Raw genomic sequence first — 22,644 nt, 5'->3', positions numbered from 1 at the left:
CTCTATATCTCATCCCTCTCAGATTTTGGAAGGCACTTCAGATTCTTAAACCTTGGGTCGAGTGCTGTAGCTACTTTTAGAAATCTCACATTGGTACCTTCTTCGCGTTTTGTCAAATCTGCAGTGAAAGTGTTCTTAAAATGAACATGTGCCGGGTCATCATCCGAGACTGCCATAACATAAAATATATGGCAGAATGAGGGCAAAACACAAGAGTAGGAGACATACTGTTCTCCCCCAAGGAGTTCAGTCACAAATGTAATGAACACATTTTTTTTAACAAGTGTCATCAGCATGGAAGCATGTCCTCTGGAATGGTGGCTAAAGCATTAGGGGGCATACGGATGTTTAACATACCTGGCACGTAAATACCTAGCAATGCTGTGGTGCCATGCAAATGCCTGTTCTCACTTTCAGGTGACATTGTAAATAAGAAGCAGGCAGCCTTATCTCCCAGTAAATGTAAACAAACTTGTTTGTCTTAGTGATTGGCTGAACAAGAAGTAGGACTGAGTGGACTTGTAGGCTCTGAAGTTTTACATTTTGTTTTTGAGTGCAGTTATGTAACCAAAAAAATCTACATTTGTAAGTTGCACTTTCATGATAAAGAGATTGCTCTACTTTTATGAGGTGAATTGAAAAATATTATTTCTTTTGTTTATAATTTTACAGTGCAAATATTTGTAATAAAAATAATATAAAGTGAGCACTATACACTTTGTATTCTGTGTTGTAAATTGAAATCAAATATTTGAAAATGTAGAAAAATTTCCAAAATATTTAATAAATTTAAATTGATATTCTATTGTTTAACCGTCGATTCAAACTGTGATTAATTTTTTTACCTGCGATTAATTTTTTTGAGTTAATCACGTGAGTTAACTGTAATTAATTGACAGCCCTACTAGAAAGTCAAAAGGAAGAATTAGCTCTCCATGGAGCTCAACAGTGCAGCTACTCCATGAAGGAGTGTTTGTCAGGATTGTAGGGTGCAGCCTCAGTCCCATTTTGTTCAGATGGACCCTTTTTGCTCAGCAAGCAGAATTCTGTACAACTCTTTGTATCTGTGTTAAATTGGGGAAAAAAAAACAGGCGAGGCAACAAATATGTGCCTGGCCTATGTATTTATTAGGGTAGCTCATTGGTTGGTGGGGCCAGCCATGGAAAGTATCTCCTTTGAACCCTTATGTAAGAGAAAGACTGTCATAATGGGGTGACAGCAAGGCAGGGTTGAAGGCATGTAACACACACAACTTTGCACGTGAACATGAAGAGGGAAGGGGGCTGAAGGTGTCGCTTGCTCTTTGTTTGCTGCTTTGAGATACATACGTATAGAAAATTAGGGAAAGGAAAATCTCATTAAGTCATCCTGTTCAAACTGGCTGATGGCAAGATCCAGACTTTGTGAGCTCACTGGCTCAGCACCTCAAGTTTGCTGGGCTGATTTAAAGGCACAAGTTTCTGTGATGTCTCTGATTCAAGAACCTGTAGATAGGCGGGTGGCTATCAAGGCTTAGGCCTTTTTATGTCACTGGACAGACCACTCTGATGACTATGGCTCAGCACCTCTACAGTGTCAAGCTGGGCTAATGTCATGGGACAGGTCTTTGTAGTGTTACTGGCCCTTCACCTCTGACCTGCTGGTCTTATGAGAGGGATCAGTCTTCTGTGAGGTCACTTGCTCAGCACTTGCTCTAATTGCTGGTCAATTGTATGGTTCTGTGAGGTCACTTGCTCAACTCCTGTAGCTTGTTTGAGTGATGTCAGGAAGGGCCAGGTATTTTTCAGTGTCTCTTTGGGTGGGGAGGCAGAGGAGAACCAAGATGGTGTCACTCCTCTGCCTTATATAGCTCTTTGTGTAAGGCGGGAACCCTGTGTCTTCCAGTGGAAAAACACTGGCATTCCATAAGGGGAAGAGGGGCGGGGGGGGAGGGGGAGATAGGGTCCAGTACCTACCAGGTGACTTGGACCCATGTCTCTGCAGGGCTATATTACTCGCAGGCTATCTGGAGCATCCACAGGAAGACTAAGCTCTTTCACAGTCCATTGTCTTTGCTAATGGGCCATCAGCCCTGTCTGGCTTTTTCATTGTTGTACCTGAAGGGCTAGTTGGGGGTGACACCCAAAGTAACACATTTGAAATACAGATACATGGTCAATATTCCTAACTTCAGATACAGAAATGATACAGGCATACAAATTGGATAAATCACATTCTGCCAATCATAACCTTTCCAATGATATCTTACCTGAGCCATTTTGCATAAAGTATATCTCAGTTATGCCATATCCATATTATAAGCATATTTCCATAAAGAATATGGAGTGTAAGGTCACGATGCATTTCTTTGTTTTTACTTCTCACACTTAATCTCCTCTTAGGGAGGAAGAGGCTTTGTGACCACGTTTAAGATTTGCAGCATTCCATCAGCTGAGAGCAAGCCATGGCTTCTGACAAACAGCCGCATGCTGGCCCCTAATGTTCTGCCACCAAATTGGCAGCACATAGTAAACTTTTGTTTGAATGAATTTTCACAATTCAAGTTTGTTTATTGCCCAAGCTAGCTAAAGGCCATGGAATGCTAATATTAGTGCTGGAAGCACGTTACTGCTACTGTAAATTATTTCAGCCAACTTCTTTTGATGGCATTTGGGTAAGTTAAACTGCCAGTTGAACTGAATTTCTTGGGAAGTTCAACATAAAAAAAACATGCTGGAAATAGGAGATTTGTATTCGGAGGCATCTAATTAGGGAAACTTCATAATAGTCAATGCGAATGCCTCCCAAGGAGCTGCATCTGTTCACCACGCATCAGTTGCATATTAAGATTGCTATATCCATTTCCGAAGCCATTAAAGCTATACAGCGATCCAAATTGCACTTACAGCCTGCCTATGTGAAAAAGCAAGGCTTCCTTTTTAATTCTTGACCCTTTGTGTGTTAATTATTTTCCTCAATGAAATAAGTAATGAAATAGAAAGCAAAATCTGCAATCCAGCTCTGGTATGTCATTGGAAGCTTGGCAGTGGTGGGAAAAATGGATTGTGTTTACAGGATTTTCCCTTCAAAAAGAAAAAAAACCTGGTTCAATATTCTTCAAAAATTAAAGGAAAAACATCAGTTTCAATGATAAACTATAATGGGGCCAATTATTATTATGTGCCTTGGAGAGGTGCCTAGAATCCCCAGTCACGATTGGGCCCCCGTTGTGCTGGGCCCTGTACAAACACAGAGTAATGGGAGACTCCATGACCTCCAGAGCTTACAATCCTAGGCCCCCAAACCTGTAAGGAGCATCTCAAAGGTGGCCCCCTTCGCCTGTGTAAAACCTCAGTGAAGTCAAAGGAGTGCTGCACGTGTGCTGGGGACTGCCAGAGAAACTTGGAGGATTAAGGCCTTAGAATTTAGTTTTTGGGAGGAAAAGGTAGTGTACATAGTTGACCAAATTGTCCCTCCGCTACACCAGTGCGACGGTGCTGACTTCAAGGCACACCCCATTTTTTTTGTTCATTGACTTGAACAAGGTTACTTGGAGATAAGCAGGCCGGCTGACAGCAATTCCGGGCCCCAGGCCAGAACAGTCAATGGGCACTCTTCCGGCATGGCCAGGGCTTCCACATGCCCGCCCCACTGCCGGTACCACCCCACATGAGCCTAGAAGCCATGAGGCCCGCCTTTTAAATTGCCCAGGCCCCTGGGCAATTGCCCCCTTTGCTCCCTCCTCACCCGTTGAAGGGCCTGGAGATCCCACTTGCAACAACATTCCTCTTGCTGCATGACATCTTTCAGCATTTATGTGCACTGAGGGGAAAATTGATCCTGTGTGCCATCAGCACAATCCACATTCTCTCCCCATTCCCTAATTAAATAGTGCACTGTATGCTTCCTTCCCTCTCTTGCTTTCTGCATATTACTACTGAAGAGACAAAACTTTTTCTAAGTGATAATGAATTTCTTTTCTCCCTATACAAGGGACCACCTTTTACACACAAGGATCCATTTCTATGAAATTTAGGCACCTAAATACATTTGAGGATGTGGGCCAAAGCTACTAGGCTCTTCACTAGCCGTAAGGTGGAACCACATTGAAAATCAGAGGAAAAAAGTCTCAATATACAATTCTTGTTACATTCAAAAATCTATAGCCTCGGATCCATGAGACAGAGTTTTTGTCGGCTGAATTATCAGACCTGTTCTCCACTCTATTGGAGTGCAGCACTTTTACCAATTTCTCAGTAAGATAGCAAGAACATCTTGTAGAAATCTGGCTAATATATTGGTGTTAACATTCTTTATGGGTTTAACATGAAGGCTATGTCTACACTACGTGTGACTTCCCTGCTTGTGTACGCATCCTTGCCCTAGCGCTCATTGACCTAGCATGAGTATAAGTAGACGGTAGCCACAGTAGCATGAGGAGCGGCAGCAGATGCAAGGCTGAGTCAGGCCGAGCTTTCAGGCAGGTTGTGTTCAGCTGTGCTTCTGCGGCTGCTACCCGTGCTACTGCGGCTACACTGCGATTTATACTTGTGCTAGCCTTGCTCTCCGTGAGCTACGGAAGTATGTGCACCTGAGCCCGGGAACCACACCACTAGCTTGCACTGTAGACTAGGTTTCTTGTAGGGATTTGGTGGCTTTTATTTAAAGTTTTTAAAGCAGTTTGAGATTGTCAGATGAAAAGCAATGTAGAATAGCAGTAGAATTATTCCTCCACCTTTACAAGTGATATTAAAAACCTTGAGGGTCTATACATACACTCTCTAATCATAACAGTAAACTTGTTGACCAGTGACTTAGCCTGGATGAAAAGTAACAGCTCCATTAAATTCAAAGGAACAAGCAATTTTGTTCAGGTTCATTTGGGGATTTTCTGAGACATTTGAAAAGTCTGGCAATTTTGAAAAATCAAATAGAAAATTAGACTGAGCTAGCAGCTCTGTTCAGTTATGGTTCTTTTAGTAAACAGACGTAGCCTTTTCACATCCTTAGTAAACTATTTTGTAGGAAGTCCTACTTCAAAAATCACCACAGTTCTGTTTGTAGAACAAATGAGGCTTTAATGGCCTACATTCTCATTTGAATATTCATGATAATGTGCAGTTTTTCATTTAGAAAATAATTGTGCAGTAACGAGGCATACTGATGAACTCCAAATGCAGTTGTTATAAGAAACTAGTTTACGCTGATTCTTGACAAGACTGAGAAAATTATCATGTCCATTAGGGAAATAAAAAAAACCCCCAAAACTATATGTTTTCCTGTACCTACTCAAGCCTTAAATATACCCAGGATACTTTCTACAATTAAAGCGCATTCTAAAGAGTAAGGAGGCACATTCGGTCAAGTATTAAAAGCTCAGATGTAAAGTCATGATTCTATTGATGTTAATAAAAAAAACAGAAAAGTCCATTTCAAAGCTATGTACTCAAATATATGTCATCTAGTGGGAGTGAAGAAGAAAAGAGAATATACACCAATGAAGAATTTAAGAAGGCATTTGATCTCTCTCTCAGGGCAGGTCTACACTACAGCCGAAGTCGACACAACTTATGTTGCTCAGAGGTATGAAAAGGCCTCCCTCCACCCCAAGTGACACAAATTTTGTGCTGTCCACACCAGCATTATGTCATCGGGAGATGCTCTCCCTTTGACTTAGTTTCTGCTTCATAGTTTCTGCTTCTGTCAGCATAGTCTGTGTGGTATGTAGACTGTAATGGATTTTTTTACCTTCAGTTACTTTACGCACAAGTAACTTGACTCTCAGAGAGTCCCATTGAACTAAATGGGGCAAGTTATGTGAATAAAGTTATTCATTTGCATAAATGGTTGCAGAATTGGGCTCTTAATTATCAAGAATCTGACATCTGGTTGGTAATTGGACTGCTATCTTTATAATTAGTCAAGTACAGAGATTTTGTCTGCATGTATCCAGGAAGTTTTCATGTCTACCCCTTTTCAGCTATGGTTTAAAGGGTTAGACAGGTTTCTGAGGCACTAAGATCAGTACTGAAATTCCTAGGAATTGGTGACCAGTACTTACGCTTTGTAAAAATATTGCAGCATTTCAATGTGCTTGGAAACAATGTTTTAAAAACAAGATATATAAAACCATCCCAGAATAACATACAGAATTCCTAATGTATGGAATTCAAAGTTCCTGGAAGTCAGTATAATAAAAACTATAACACAAAATGGAAGCATCATTTTTTACAAATGTCAACCCTTTATTAAGTATGTAGAAATCACTTTAAATATATATCAACCAGCAAACCTTGCAAGCTTTCCTGCATATTAATGTGACCTTTTGTTAATAGTAGTTTTATTATTTTTGTATATTTATATGGATTGCCCCAGTGGCCACTTTCTAGGGCTCTGGAATACTTTGACATGTAATTCAAAACTTCATTGTAAACCTGTACTTAATTCAGTAAAAAAGATTTTTAAAAAATATTGACATTCCTGTAGACAGAATATATTTTGGCTTGGAACCAGGAATATCCTATTGGTTGAATGAATCACCTATAAAAGTTATTTATAAACATAACTATTGGCTGACACCTATTCAGTATTTTTGTAATATTATATTTACTATATAATATCCATAAAACTAGGTTGCAAAGTCAAGCACTCAACAGTTAGGAAATGCCAGAATTAAGGTTGCCTGTGTAACCTTAATTCAGCCTCATTGTGCAGATGCATTAGGGTACAGTCTTTAATTACATGCTCAGATAATATTTTTTCCAAAAAATCCCAAAACAAAAAACAATATTCAATATTTAATTTTATCCTCCACTTTCAATATGTAGCCCCAGGCCTTATTTAACACCTACCATCCAAATCTTGCACTGAATACAAAGTGATTAATTTCCTCCTGAGTGTTTTTATGGAGTTCTCACTTCAGTACCTGAGTGCTGCACAAACATTACTTCATTTCTGTGCGATTAGGTGGTGGTGGTATTCCCGTTTTACAGCAGGGGAATGGAAGACTAGGGAGATTAGGCCCAAATTGTCAAAAATGTTCCTACAGGGCCTGATTTTTCTGAGTATTTAGTGTTAGCTGATTTCAGTTGCAGCTGTGAATGCTCAGCACTTCTGCAAATCTGTCACCAGATATCTCAAATTGGGCACTCAGAAAATGAAGAACACACAGTTATTGGCCACTTGTGCACATTTTGGTTTAAGGCCCAGACCCACAAAAGCATTTAGGTGCCTAACTCCTATTGAAGTCAATAGGTGGTAAGTGCCTGACTCCGCTTAAGGATGTGGGCTGAAGTGTGATTTGCCTAGTATTGCCCCGGAACTCTGTGACAGAGGTATGGATAGAGTCTCCTTCCCAGGAGCAACTGCCTTAACCAGGAGCCCAGCCTTTCTCTTCCTACAGTCCATTGGCTCATCCATTACACATTTTCCAACTTCTGCAATAAATGAGGTGTGTATTAGAGAAAAGCTGCTGAGGAAACAAAATAACAGCTTTCCTAAGGCCTGTCATCCCCTGGCTCTATAGTGCTAGTGTAAGGGGACTGTTGCCCCCTTACTAACAGTCAGTGGGGGTGTTTTGGTTGGCTAGCTCCCAGTACTAAAAGGGGAAGGGTCTATGGGGAATCAGGACCCTGAGACTGATAGTCCCCAGGAACAATGGGGAGAGGCCAATGCTCCAGATCAGCCTGAATGACAGGGCGAGCAGGCTAATCAGGAGGCCAGGGAGGTCCTGTCCTCCGTGTGAGCTGGAGTCGGGCCCAGCACAGGGAGACGCCTCAGCCAAGGGGCTCTGCAGGCCAGGCTTGGATCGTAACCCTGACAGGGCGGGGGCGACACTGGGAAGAAGGGTCCTGCCACTTAGAGCCTGAGAGCGTGTGGCCACCACCAGAGCAAGCGTCCAATCCACAGCATCCCTGCAGCACAGCCAGGGCTTGAGCAGGAGGCCTGGGACTTACAAGGAACAGACTGTGAACTGCCCTGACATTGCAGAGACACTGTTTGTGATGTTCCCTGCCACAGCGCAGGTTGATGTGTTTCCTTTAGCCTTTCCCATTTTTCCTTATTCTTTTTAAAATTAATTGTTGATTAAATAACTTGCATTTCCTTTAACTTGTATGTAATGGTCAGTGGGTCAGAGAAGTGCCCAGTGCAGAGAGAGTACCCCGGAGTGGGGACACCCTAGCCCCTGTCCTAGGTGACCACAGCAGGGTTGGGGGTCGAGCCCCTCAGGAATCCTGGGCCCAGCCTTGTTGGGGTTACGAGGACTCTGCCAGACAGGAGAGTGGAAGAGGAGTCCTCAAGGGCAGGGAGGCCACTGGGTAAAGGAAGTGGGAGCGAGGACTCAGATCCTTTCGCTAGCCCACTTCACCGGGGTAGTGCAGAAGCCAGGAAAGTTCCCCACAATAGTGGGACTATTCCCCCGCTTACACTAGGAATGGCAGCTTTATCCACTGGGGAGAGGAGATTCCCCTCTTTGCAGTGGGACACGGCACTTAGACCTAGTCCTGTGACATTTGAGCTTACAATTGTGCCATCCTAACAACAATTGAGGTCTTTCCACTTACCGCATCTCACAGATCAAAACTAACGTTTGACAATGCAGCTGTTCCGAAATGTTTAAACTTTGATTAAAGCTATAAAAAGAGCAATAAAAAGGGTGCTACCGAGCTTCAGTTTGGCTCTGTAATACAGACATGTAAATGTGTAGCAACGTCAACATTCGTATCACGCTGGGTTTAAAACTGTGGCAAATTTCAGTACACTGTGCAGTTTTAGCTTTTGAACTGCAACTTTTTCAACATTTGTGCACCCAGGGGATCATTTACGCTGCTTCTTGCTGGCCTAATCCAGCCTTACCATGCTCACCATAAAACCCCACTGAAGTCATAAGGTTCTACAGGTTATAAAGCAGGACATAATTTGGGTTTGTCGTATTATCATTATTATTTTACTGTGAGTACAACTGGCTGTCACATAATTTGATCACTGATTAATTCTATTGTGGGTGTTAATTTTTCTGCTTTCCAGGTACCAATTAATTTGGATTGTGTTTTTACTGATATTTTGATCACTTTAATTGTTCAAGTAGGAGTCAGCGAAAACGCATCAAAAGTTGGCTGGGTTCTTTCAGACTTAAGGCATTATCTAAAATAAGCATGCTGAAAACTGAGTGCTGGTAGAGGTCTGAGAGGGAGCTAAGCGCTGTCACAGGTCACTGTCCATCACTGAGCAAGTTGCTTATTTTCTTGTCCCACACTTCCTCTTCCTGTCTCTCTTTCTGCATGGCTGGAAATTAAGAAGGGCTGCCCCTCTCTGAGAATTGCTTACCCATTCAAGGTTAATTTGCGGCTCTTCACCCAGATCGGTTGCATAGGCACATGTGTTACTGCAGCATGCATGGAGAAGTTACCCTGTATTTTGGTAGAAATAGCGAAGTAGAGGAGTGAGTAGGTTGGGCCTGTTTTTCCTTGTGTGGCCCACCCTAAGCTCAGACAGTTGGTACCCGTGAGCCTGCACCAAACCCATGTTCTGGAAAGCAGTCTGTTCAATTCAGGGTATCTCACTGTGATGGAATACACGCCTGTATTCAAGTGCTACACACTATTGTAATAATCTTTGTATACATTATGTCTTGTGAGGTATCATTTGAAAACTCGTAACTTGCTGATCAGTAATATTCTGATAAAATATGTGTGGCAACTGTGTGTGTGAAGTTATGAAGAGGTTCTTAACACATGTACCAAACCCCACAGCCCTAGCCAGGCACAAGTTGGCAAACAGGTCTGCCCTAAACAAAGGAATGTGTGCTTGTCTTAATTTGCATTGAAGCAGTAAAGAGAGTCAGCGAGCAGGAAGGGAAAACAAAGGAAGCTCAGACAGGTGAAAAAAAACCCAACAGGGACCATCCTTCCACAGAGACTCTTTGTTTCCCAGTTCTCAGCTACAAATGTTTTGGGGGACTGACAAACACCCCAAGACACACACCCCACTCCCTGCCCATTACATTCTCCTCACCTGAGAAGACAAAAGGAAACAGCCTTTGTTTGGACTTTGGTGGTGGGAGTGGGGGAGGAACCTGACCCAAAGAGTTTGGTCAATAATCTTGCTGGAAGCGCGTGCGGAGAATTTCTTTCTTGAATCAAATATCGTTTGTTAAGTTAAGGTACTAGAAACCATTTTATTTTTCTTGCAATCATTTCTGACTTTTGTGCCTCATTACTTGTACTCACTTAAAATCTCTCTCTTTGTAGTTAATAAACTTGTTTTATTGTTTACATCTAATCCAGTGTGTTTAAGTTAAAGTGTCTGGGTAACTTCATTTATCATGATAAACTGGTGTATATTAAAGGCATAACAAACTTACTATTTCTGGACTAGCTGGGAAAAGGCTGGACAGTGCAGGACGTAGCTTTCTGGAGGAAAGGCCGGGCTTGGGCGTGTGTTTGGGTCATCCCACAGTATAATTAAGGCTGATGACAGCCAGGGTCTGACTGGCAGGCTGCAGTTACACATCTGGGAGCAACCTGCATGGTGGTGGCTGGTTGTGAGCAGTCCAGGTTCTACAGCAGCAAGACATTGTAAATGGCACCCCAGGTCAGAGGGAAAGGGTGACACAGCACCCTACTGGTCTGAATTGTACCCTGGTATGTCACAGCACCATCTATTTTCCGGGCACTCTGCATATTACTAGTATGTTCAGAGGTTGCACATGGGGATTTAGGCTCAGTTTTCCATGGACTCTGAGATCAATGCCAGGTTCAAATACATAAGTGCGAGTTGATCGCTCCATTGGTTGAGAATGTCAGTCACTAATTTTCAGGACAAAATTTCAAGTCCTCTCACCTAGTGCCCAGCGTACTGCTAGTTGAGTGTTATTTGAAAGTTCTAGCTCAGCGCTTTGTTCACTGTTTCCGTATGGGCTATACCAAATAATTTTATCAAGACTGCTTAGAACCAATCCTAGTCTGGCTGTTCCATTTTAAACCACACACCATAAAGCATAGGAGTTAATGCAGTGTTAATTGCTTTGTTATACACTGAACATGTTCCTTGTTAAAGTGTTAGTTTTGTAATAACACTTCCTGCATATGCTTTACGGGGCAAAACCCGGGCCCTTTTCCCACATCTGCTCAGGGCCCCTGCTGGGGGAATTGATGTAGTTCTGCTGTAGGGGGGGTTGTGGGGGAGAAACAGGTGGTGTTGAACTCAGCTTCATAGCTCTGCCTTTGTGCAGAAGGTGGGTCAGAGGCTTTGCTGCTGTGTTAAGCCACACCCCTTTGAAGGGGATATTTTAGGACCACAAGGACTTATGTAGCTTTAGGACAGATGTAGCAGCCACCTAGGGCCTGGGGAGAGGTGTCTATTCCTCTAACCCCTTCACATCTTCTCTGCACTCAGCGATTCCAGCTGTGCACTGGACCGAGCATTCTATTCTATATCAGTTCTTATAACACACTCTTTTAGAAAATTGCCCATAAATGCTCTGATTCATGGCCTTGTGGGCAAAGGGTTCAAAAGATCAACTCTGTGATCAATTCAGAATAAGAACCAAAATGATCCAAATAAGGGGGAGACACTGTCAGCTAGAAAGGAAAACGTTTGATAAAGGAGTTGGCCCTAAATTAGTAATACCTGTATATACACTCACAGAAGAACGGTTCAGAGTAATGTGGTAGCGAGTGGTTCACTGATGTGGTTTCACGAAGATAAGCAGCTTTCCCTCTTCTGTTCCATTAAGTAAAAGGTACAGTGATAGTAACAAGAATGTGATAGATTTCACAAAAAGAAAAGGAGTATTTGTGGCACCTTAGAGACTAACCAATTTATTTGAGCATAAGCTTTCATGAGCTACAGCTCATGCATCCGATGAAGTGAGCTGTAGCTCACGAAAGCTTATGCTCAAATAAATTGGTTAGTCTCTAAGGTGCCACAAATACTCCTTTTCTTTTTGCAAATACAGACTAACACGGCTGTTACTCTGAAACCTGTCATAGATTTCACATTGATCTTCACATCTTCTGTGCAGGAGAATGTCTATTCATGTCTGTTTGTTATAACCACAAATAAACAAACCAATCATAGTATTGATGAGAGACAGTTGGATCTGCAAAGCAAGACTGATTTGAGATTCCTTGAAATCCCATTCTGCTGTTCACTAGATAGCTGAGAGTATGCGCCACCCTCATGGTTGTCTTTCAGAATGAGCATTTTTTTCAGCATGCCTGGCTGTACCAGTGGCAATGCACTGCCAATCAAACTCAAGCCAAATTCGGAACATGTCCTGTGTGTCATATGTTGTGTAAGTAGGTGAGTACACCAGTCGAGTGTTATACGTAATATTGCTGGAGTGGCTACACTTCTGTGTATTAAACTGAAACTCAAGCAGTTTTTGGAGTGCACTTTCAGTGAGGTGTGCAAGGAATTAAAGTCCAACACTTTCAGATTTGGGGGTCTAAAGATAGACACCTAAACAAATGGCTCAATTTTCAGAGGTGCTGAGCACCCAACTCAGTGCCTCAGAAAACCAGGCCACATATTTTGGTGCCCTTATATGGGTTTAGATTGCTAACTTTAGTCACCTACACCTAAAATGTTCGTGTATGTAACATGTAAAATTGCAACACAATGGCATTGAAATATATCCCGTTTCTCCTTTTCCCGTGTACCAAACCAGTTTTAAAATAGCTACTCTAGCTACACTCTTCTCCAGTTGTTACACAACCTCCCCCTCTTTTATTAAAAGCAACACAATTCTTGACAGCATTATAAGATTTGACTCTTGATCTTCTCACTGAAGTCAATGTCAAAACTCTCACTGATTTCAACAGTACAGAACGGAGCCCATGCTATTACTTTTCAGAGCCACTTTACCTTGCATTACTCTGCTTATAAATACTGAAAAGGGTTCACCTTCAAAGACAGTGACTTCATTAGAGCTGGCTGGAGCTGTTTGCCAACAAGTCAAAGCCTAATGAACAAGCCCCTCTAGGCTGGCTTGGAATAGTTTACCAAACCACCTGTCAGTCACCCATTTCCCTATGTTTAGGATAAAAGACAAGTGAGGCTGTTACTTTTTGGTTTTGTTTTTTAAATAATAGCTATTGGATTATTTTAATAGAGACTGGAATCCCCAAACAACATTAGCAGCTTTCGGTTCTTTGTATATGTTGGTTCAGGTGTGAATCTGTATTCTGCCACCAACTTTAATTAAGCCTTCCTTTAGCTCTGAATGGTGGTGTGTGCTTGGCAATTTTCAAGTTCAGATTGATTCAGGTTGCAGTTAATGTACGTTCCCTCACAAAAGCATATAATTACACTATTACTGAAGCTAGGGTAATTATAGAGAGGTGAAGAAACCGATGTGGTGTGCAACCTTATAGCTCCATAATGCTTTTCTTTTTTTTAATTTGTGAACAAAAGTATCTTCAAACTAGGCCCTTGGAATAGCACTACTTACATCAAACAATCTCGGTGAACTTTTAGAAACCAATTTGTCATGGTTAACCAAATGAAAAGAAGGAGATATTAAAACACAGATTATCAATTTGTCTATGTAGAGACATTGACAGGTCCCACAGAGTCTGACTTCCAATGGGACTAAAGGATTATGAACCAAAATCCTAAACAATATAATCCCCTGTAACCTATCTGATAGCACAGGATCATTTTAACGGAAATGCCAAAACTAATTGAACACATGCCACTTTTTTCTTTATGGTTTCCAGAAAAATAATTCAGCATGTGGACCACAGAAATAATCCTGTCTACAACAGCAGCATCTCTTCTAGGTCACAAAGAATTTAAGGCCAACAGATTTAAACCCAAGTGCTAAAACTGACAAAAAATAATTTCCCCCTACTGTTACTCACACCTTCTTGTCAGCTGTTTGAAATGGGCCACCCTGATTACCACTACAAAAGTGATTTTTCCTCCCTTTGTATGCTACTGTTAATTGAATTGCCTCGTTAGCACTGACCCCCCCACTTGGTAAGGCAACTCCTATCTTTTCATGTTCTGTGTATATATACCTGCTACTGTATTTTCCACTCCATGCCTCTGACGAAGTGGGTTTTAGCCCACAAAAGCTTATGCCCAAATAAATTCGTTAGTCTCTAAGGGCATGGCTACACTTGCAAATATAGAGCACTTTGAGTTAAACTAGCCTTTGGAGCGCGCAGTAGGGAAAGCGCTGCAGTCTGTTCACAATGACAGCATGGCCACATTTGCGGCATTTGCAGCGGCATTGGGAGCGGTGCATTATGGGCAACTAACCCACAGAGCACCTCTTCTCATTCTGGCGCTGTGGCTTGTGGGAAGGGGGTGGAGGGGTGGGGGGCATTCCGGGTCCTGTCCCAATGCCCCAGGATGCATTGGTTCGCATCCCAGCAATCCCTGTGCTTCTGTCCACATTTGGCGCCATCTTTCAACATTTTTTGTACTGCGCGCTCTGTCTTCCCTTTCGGTCTGCAGGAATGGAGCCCGAACCGCTGAGGAACATGCTGACAAGTCTCGCCAACACATCATGTTTGGCAGTCGAGTTAACTCCTTATGCTCCAAAGTGACAGGGAGGAGTCCGACGATATCGACTAGAGTAATACATACGACACGAGATTGCTTGTGGCATTCATGGACATGCTCACCATCGTGGAACGCTACTTTTGGGCTCGGGAAACAAGCACTGAGTGGTGGGATCACATCGTCATGCAGGTCTGGGATGACAAGAAGTGGCTGCAGAACTTTCGGATGAGAAAAGCCACTTTCATGGGACTGTGTGATTAGCTCTTCCTCACCTGTGGCGCAAGGACACGAGATTGAGAGCTGCCCTGCCGGCGGAGAAGTGGGTGGCTATTGCAGTCTGGAAGCTGGCAACTCCAGACACCTACCGATCGGTCACTAACCAGTTTGGAGTGGGAAAGTCGACCATTGGAATTGTGTTGATGCAAGTTTGCAGGGCCACTAATCACATCCTGCTCAGAAGAACCATCACTCCTGGTAACGTGCATGACATTGTGGCTGGCTTTGCTCAAATGGGTTTCCCTAACTGCAGAGGGGTGCTAGATGGTACACATATTCCAATTCTGGCACCCGCCCACCTAGCCTCCGAGTACGTTAATTTCTCTATGGTTCTCCAGGCGCTTGTGGATCACCGTGGACGTTTCATTGACATTAATGCAGGCAGGCCCTGAAAGGTGCACGACGCATGCATCTTTCGGAACGCTGGCCTGTTCAGGAAGCTGCAAGCCGGGAGTTTTTCCCAGACCAGAAGATCACCGTAGGGGAAGTCGAAATGCCCATTGTGATCCTTGGCGACCCCGCTTACCCTTTCATGAGCCATGGCTCATGAAACCCTACACAGGGAGCCTTGACAGCGGGACTATTAGAGGGGCCCAGCGTGGGGCTGCAAGGATTAGGGATGCCTTGAGGGAGCAATTTGAGGCTGAAAGCCACCAGTAATATTTGGTGCCCTGCACGGGAGTGAAGTGCAGTGGTTCCAATGTTAGTAGGAATCTATGTTTGCTACACTGACTTGCAGTGCCTGTTTTTTTCCTGGGCTAAGGTATCTTTTACTTCATGCAATAATAAAGAATGTTTTCAAAGCCAAAAAATCCATTTATTGAAAAGAAACTCAACTGCTTGGGAAACAGAAAGGGACAGGGGATGGGGTGGGGAATGGGACAATCACAGATTTGCATATGTCCTGTTATCATACTCAGCCTTCCTGTCTGGAGTGCTGTGCAGTGAGTGCTGCACTTCAGGCTGGCTATACTGCATGGTGATGGGGGCTGAGTGCAGTGGGTAAGGGTCGTAGTTTGCAGGGCGGGGTGGTGAAGCTACAGGTGTTGGAGGCAGCTGGTGGCGATAAGAACCCGGATGTTGGGGAAAGTGGGTTGGAGGTGACATGGGGGCACAAAGGAAAGAGTTTTGGGACAAAGGCTGCAGCGGGGGGGGCGGGCGCAGATGTGTTCCATCTGCATTGCTATGAGCGCCTGTATTGAGTCCGCTTGGCGCTCCATTATGCTTATCAGCCGATCCATGCTTTGCTGCTGGAGCTCCACTCTTTGGTGCCGGCGATCTGCATTTTGCTGGTGGATCCTCCTTTCGCTCTCCCTCCATTGCTGCGCTTTTTGATTCTCGTTAAGGGACTGCTGCATTACTTCATGCAACATGTCTTCTTTGCTTTTACGTGGCCTCTTCGTAATTAGTTGGAGTCTTTCGGCCGGTGATAACACAGATGGCTTAGATCTCAAGGTTGCATCTGTAAAGGCAAAATGCAACACTTAACAGAGGCAGCATTGTTCACACCAGACAGAGCAATGATTCCCCCATACTTAAAGACAAGCACAGTGTACACAATAGCATAATTTGCCCATCTCAAAGCAAGATGGGCAATAACCCACGGGAGCCCCAAAATGGTGAGTAAGCACGGGGTCAAGGGGGACTGATTGTTTCACAGCCGTACTGTCCTCTGGGTTGCTGTGCCTTGGGGAGAGCCAACAGCTACAGGGGGCCCCTATACTGAACACTCTCCCCACATATCTTGCTGCTGAGGGTGACCTGGGAAGCAAGGGAGGGTCTTCTGCTGCAATGCAGCTTCCGCCCTGGCCCATACCCCTCACGGCACAGTGGCGCGGACATGTTAGCCTGACTGGGACAAGGAGCACAGTGGCTCTCCCAAGAAACCTGCGCAAGCACTTTACCCAACTTCTGGATGAGACCTTTCAAGAGATTTCTGAGGCCAATTACCGTGATGTGAGAGAGCACATCAGTGCCCTATTCTCCATCTAGGCATGCATGCAGCCCTAACCCTCCTCGCCCCAAGAGCCTGCACCGAATAACTTCTTTCCCAAAATAAAAGCCGCTTACCGGGCACGTCCTCTGGTGTTTGTCCTTCCCCAAGCACTGGCTGCCACGACTGGCTACCTTCCTCCTGGCTTGAGAACAGCTCCTGGCTACATGCATCTAGGGATGCTGGGGCGTCTTCCTCCTCCTCAGCACCCTCGGTCCCACTTTCCTCCTCCTTCTCCTTCTGCCTTGTTGAACTGGGCTCTAAAGTGTCCATAGTGGTCCTCGGAATGGAGGTGGGGTCGTCCCCAAGTATCACGTCCAGCTCTTTGTAGAAACGGCAGGTCGCAGGGGCAGCACCGGAGCAGCGGTTTGCCTCGCGGGCTTTGTGGTAGGTATCCCACAGCTCCTTCACTTTAACCCTGAACTGCAGTGCGTCTCGGTCATGGCCCCTTTCCATCATGTCCCTTGATATCTGCCCAAAGGTATCATAATTCCTACGGCTGGAGCGCAGCGGGGACTGGACAGCTTCCTCCCCCAAACACTGATAAGGTCCAGCCCCTCGCCACTGCTCCATACTGGGGATCAGCTGGCATGTGGAGGCATGGTAGCCTGGAAAGATTCGCTGAGAGCACTCCATGCCTGGTTGAGCAAACAGGAAGGGGATTTTCAAAATTCCCAGAGAATTTAAAGGGCGGGTCTAACGGTTGGTCACCTGAGGGCAGGGCAGTAGAGTTCAAAGTGATGACCAGAGTGTCTAGAACAGGCATTGTGGGACACTTCTGGGGGACAATCAGAGCACATTGACAGACCACACTGGTGCAGCGGCACTCCAGCAGGGGCGCATCAAACGTTATTCCACTCGCCGAGGTGGAGCGCCAGAAGCTCTAGCCTCAGAGTCCGGGCGCTCTACGTGCCTTGCCAGTGTGGACGCGTCGTGAGTTAGAGTGCACGGGGCTGCTTTAATGCGCTCTAACTTGCAAGTGTAGCCATGCCCTAAGGTGCCACAAGGACTCCTCGTTGTTTTTGCTGATACAGACTAACACGGTTACCCCTCTGAAAAAATGGTCCAGTGGTTAGTGTGCTAGTCAGGAGTTGGGAGACCTGAATTCAGTCCTCTGCTATGCTACTACCTCCCTGTGTAACATTCATAGGAATGTAGAGCTGGAAGGGACCTATAGAGGACTTCTAGTCCATCTCCCTGTGCTGTGGCAGGACTAAGTATATCTACAGCATCCCTGACAGATCTCTAACCTGTTATGAAAAACCTCATATGATGGGGATTCTACAATGTCCTTAACTCTTCTTACCATTAGAAAGCTTTTCCTAATATCTAACCTAAATCTCCATTGCCCATTAAGCCCATTACACTGTGTCCTACTTTCAGAGGACATGCAGAACAATTGATCACCATCCTCTTCATAACAGCCCTTAACATATTTGAAGACTGCTATCAGGTCCCCGCTCAGTCTTCTTGTCTCAAGACTAAATATGCCCATTTTGTAAACCTTTCTTCACGGGTCAGGTTTTATAAACCTTTATCATTTTTTTGCTCTCCTCTGGAAACTACTCTCTGCAAATTATCTGCATCTTTCCTAAGGTGTTGCACCCAAAACTGGACACCCTATGCCAGCAGAGGCTTACCGGTGCTGAGTAGAGTGGAACAATTACCTCCTGTGTTTTACTTATGATACCCTGTTAATACACTCCAGAATTATATTAGCTTTTTTGCAACTGAATCACTTTACTGGCTCCTATTAAATTTGTGATCCACTATAACTCCCGGATCATTTTCAGTAGTACTACTACCTAGCCAGTTCCCCGCTTTATAATTGTGCATTTGATTTTTTGCCTTCCTAAGTGTAGTACTTTGCACTTGTCTTTACTGAATTTTATGTTCTTGATTTTTGGACCAATTCTCCAATTTTTCATGGTTTTTCAGTTTTCCAATTTCTAATTCTAATCTTGCCATCCAAAGTGCTTGCAACCCTTCCCAGCTTGGTGTCATCTACATATTTTGTAAGCATACTCTCCACTCCATTATCCAAGTCATTAATGAAAATTGTGAATAGTACTGGCCCCAGGATAGACCCCCTGTGGAATCCCACTAGATACATCTGCCAGTTTGACAGCAAACGACTGATAAGACTCTTTGTACGGTCTTTCAACCAGTTATAGTAATTTCATCTAGACCACATTTTCCTAGTTTGCTTTTACATTGGGCAAGTCACTTTGTTTCAGTTCCCAAGCTGTAAAATGGGGATAAGAGCCCTGCCCTGCCTCACAGGGATATATTAAGATTAAATACAAGACTGTGAGGCACTCAGATGCTAAGATCATGGATGCTACAGATAAACAGAAAATGTTAGGCTCTTAAATCAGTATCTAGCCACCAAGATAAAAGTGGCCATATTTCCATAGAAGACAACAGGAGCTAGCTATTCCCAACACTTCTGAACACCAGGACTCATTTATTTAGGTGCCTAACTATGAGTTTAGGAGCCTAAACTTTAGATAGCTAGATGTGTAAATTTTGACCTCAGGCTGTGTGGCTAAATGTACATTGTTCACTTCATACAATGTGAACCACTTTTACTGTGACCAATTAACCGAGAATAAATACATATTAAAGGTGTGTTTTTACTTGGGAGTTCAAGGTTATGGTACTTTTTTTTTTGTCAGGCAAATCAGGGGTAACTTTTCTTATCCAGTCGGGACATAGAGATGCCTAAAACAACATTATTGCTCTCCCTCCCAACTCAACACCTTGAGACAATGAAACTCTCTCTAATTATCCAAAGGAGGAAGAAATCCATTTCAGGCTTTAAATGATTTTCTGTAAAAGGACAATACTACCATAGGATGAGAAGCACTTTACAATTAGTCAGTGGAGTTGCAGCCACTTACACAAAGACTGAATTTAGCCTGTTGTGTTCTCAGAGTCATCCCACACAATCACACTCTCACATATCCATATGCACAGACTCAGTCCTGCAAAGTGCTGAGGATTCTCCACTCCCACTGAAGGTGTGAAAGGTGCACAGCACCTTGCAGGATCAAGCCACACACAATATACCTATGGCTTTTCCTGTGGCATAGCCTGTTTGGTGGCTGAAATGGAAACCTGAAAAACATTTGTTTCAGTCAAATTAAACATTTTGTTTGACCCAAAAGTATTATAATTCTTTGCGCTTTTGTTTGATTTTTAATTCATTTTGTTTGTGGGTGTTTTTACTCCTTTTTTTTGGTTTCTTTTCCTATATCAGGCTAAATTTCTATACAACATCATTTTGAATTAAAAAAAAATCTAACCATTTTGTTTGGAAAATGACAAAACAAAATGGTTCAATTTTTTTCATTTTTTTGCCCGAAACTGTTCACCAAATTTGACCCCAAAAAGGGGCATTTTTGGTGACTAAGCTATTCATCCAAAAGTGTTTGCCCCGCTCTAGCCACAAATTGCCACACAAAAGATACCATTTCTGTAGACTCACCTGGACATTTACAGACATTTGCAGAGATCTCTGAACACTCCCAGAATCAGACCATGATGACATTGCCCAGCAATTTCATGAAATCCACTATTAATGCAGGTCATAAATATGGAACCTTAGAAACCTAAGTTAGCTTTTTTAAGCATGCTGCATGGAAATGCGGACATAAAGAAATATAACCTATTGGATATAATTGCCTTAAAACAGAGCAGGTGTAGAATGTCCCCTTCACTGCATTATGCTGTGGCCTAATGTGTTCACTGGACCTGTGTATTTCCTAGTGAGAAACTTGTCTTTTTGGGGAGGAATGGAGATCTCCCCTGGGAAGCTCAGGCAAGCTCAGACAAATTTAATAGTGAACGGTATTTTTTTCCTTGCCGGAATGTTCCAGAGTCAGCAGCAATAGACCATTAAACCATTGCCATGACCTAAGTGGAAGTAACTTAGGCTTAAAAAGACTTTAAAAATAATAGGCTGCATGTTTGATTTAATTTCCTCCAAAGGGGATCTCCCCTTCATCCTCCTTCCCCTCCCCCGCACCAATATTTGAAAAAGGACTCAATTTTTTAAATAAAAATATAGAAGAATGGGCTAGATTCTCATGCGGTGTAAATTGTGTAGCTCCTTTGACTTCAATGTATCTTTCAGAAAGCTGAAGCTCTCTCTCTCTCTACCTCAGGGGAGCAAGGTGATGACAAAGTTTGCATCGACTGCTGCACAAGGCACCAAATTATAGTTAGAAAGAAGAAGTGAGGAATCAGGAAGATTGTTTGTTCTGTGACTTTTCGCAGCAGGTCAGCATAAAGTGCTTCAGCCCAGATGTTCTCATCCTTATGATATGTTGGAGGAGTCTGTTGGATTCAGCATGTTCAAACTCACCTGTGTGTTGTTTGCATTGCCTACATAAAAATAAAAATTACACATACACACATTCATCCTGGTGAAAGGTGTTGGCTTGACAACCCTGGGAACCAGAATTCTTTGAGGGGGGTCAACAAGCATGTGGACAAGGGTGAGCCAGTGGATATAGTGTACTTAGATTTTCAGAAAGAAAAGGAGTACTTGTGGCACCTTAGAGACTAACACATTTATTTGAGCATAAGCTTTCGTGGGCTACAGCTCACTTCATCGGATGCTGTAGCTCACGAAAGCTTATGCTCAAATAAATTAGTAAGTCTCTAAGGTGCCACAAGTACTCCTTTTGTTTTTGCGGATACAGACTAACACGGCTATTCCTCTGAAACCTTAGATTTTCAGTAAGCACCAAAGGCTCTAAAGCAAAGTAAGCTGTCATGGGATAAGAGGGAAGATCCTCTCATGGATCGGTAACTGGTTAAAAGATGGGAAACAAAGGGTAGGAATAAATTAATAACTGATCTGGAAAAAGGGGCAAAGAGTGATGTGACAAAATTTGCAGATGATACAAAACTACTCAAGGTAGCTAAGTCCAAAACAGACTGGGAAGAGTTACAAAGGGATCCCACAAAACTGGGTGACTGTGTAACAGAATGGCTGATGAAATTCAATGTTGATAAATGCACATTGGAAAACATAATCCCAGCTATACATATAAAATGATGGGGTCTCAATTAGCTGTTACCATTCAAGAAAGAGATCTTGGAGTCAATCCACTCAATGTGCAGCAGCAGTCAAAAAAGTGAACAGAATGTTGGGAATCATTAAGAAAGGGATAGATAATAAATACCATATCGCCTCTATATAAATCCATGGTAGGCCCACATCTTGAATACTGTATGCAGATGTGGTCACCCCATCTCAAAAAAGATATATTGGAATTGGAAAAGGTTCAGAAAAGGGCAATAAAAATGATTAGGGATATAGAATGGCTTCCATATGAGGAGAGATTAATAAGTTTGGGACTTTTCATCTTGGTAAAGAGACGACTAAGGGGGTTATGATAGCGGTCTATAAAATTATGACTGGTGTGGAGAAATTAAATAAGGCAGTGCTATTTACTCCTTCTCATACTACAAGAACTAGGGGTCACCAAATGAAATTAATAGGCTGCAGGTTTAAAACAAGCAAAAGGAAGTATTTTTTCACACAGCGCACAGTTAACCTGTGGAACTCTTTGCCAGAGGATGTTGTGAAGGCCAAGACTATAACGAGGTTCAAAAAAGAACTAGATAAGTTTGAGGTGGATAGGTCCATTAATGGCTATTAACCAGGATGGGCAGGGTTGGTGTTCCTAGCCTCTCTTTATCAGAAGCTGAGAATGGGTGACAGGGGATGGATCACTGGATGATTACCTGTTCTGTTCATTCCCTCTGGAGCATCTGGCATTGGCCACTGTGGGAAGACAGGATACCGGGCTAGATGGACCTTTGGTCTGACCCAGTATGGCCATTCTTATGTTCTTATATATTC

This window comes from Lepidochelys olivacea, assembly GCF_965140295.1.
Source record: "Lepidochelys olivacea isolate rLepOli2 genome assembly, chromosome: 1".
Classification (NCBI taxonomy): Eukaryota; Metazoa; Chordata; order Testudines; family Cheloniidae; genus Lepidochelys; species Lepidochelys olivacea.
Note: the sequence above shows the minus strand (reverse complement) of the source record.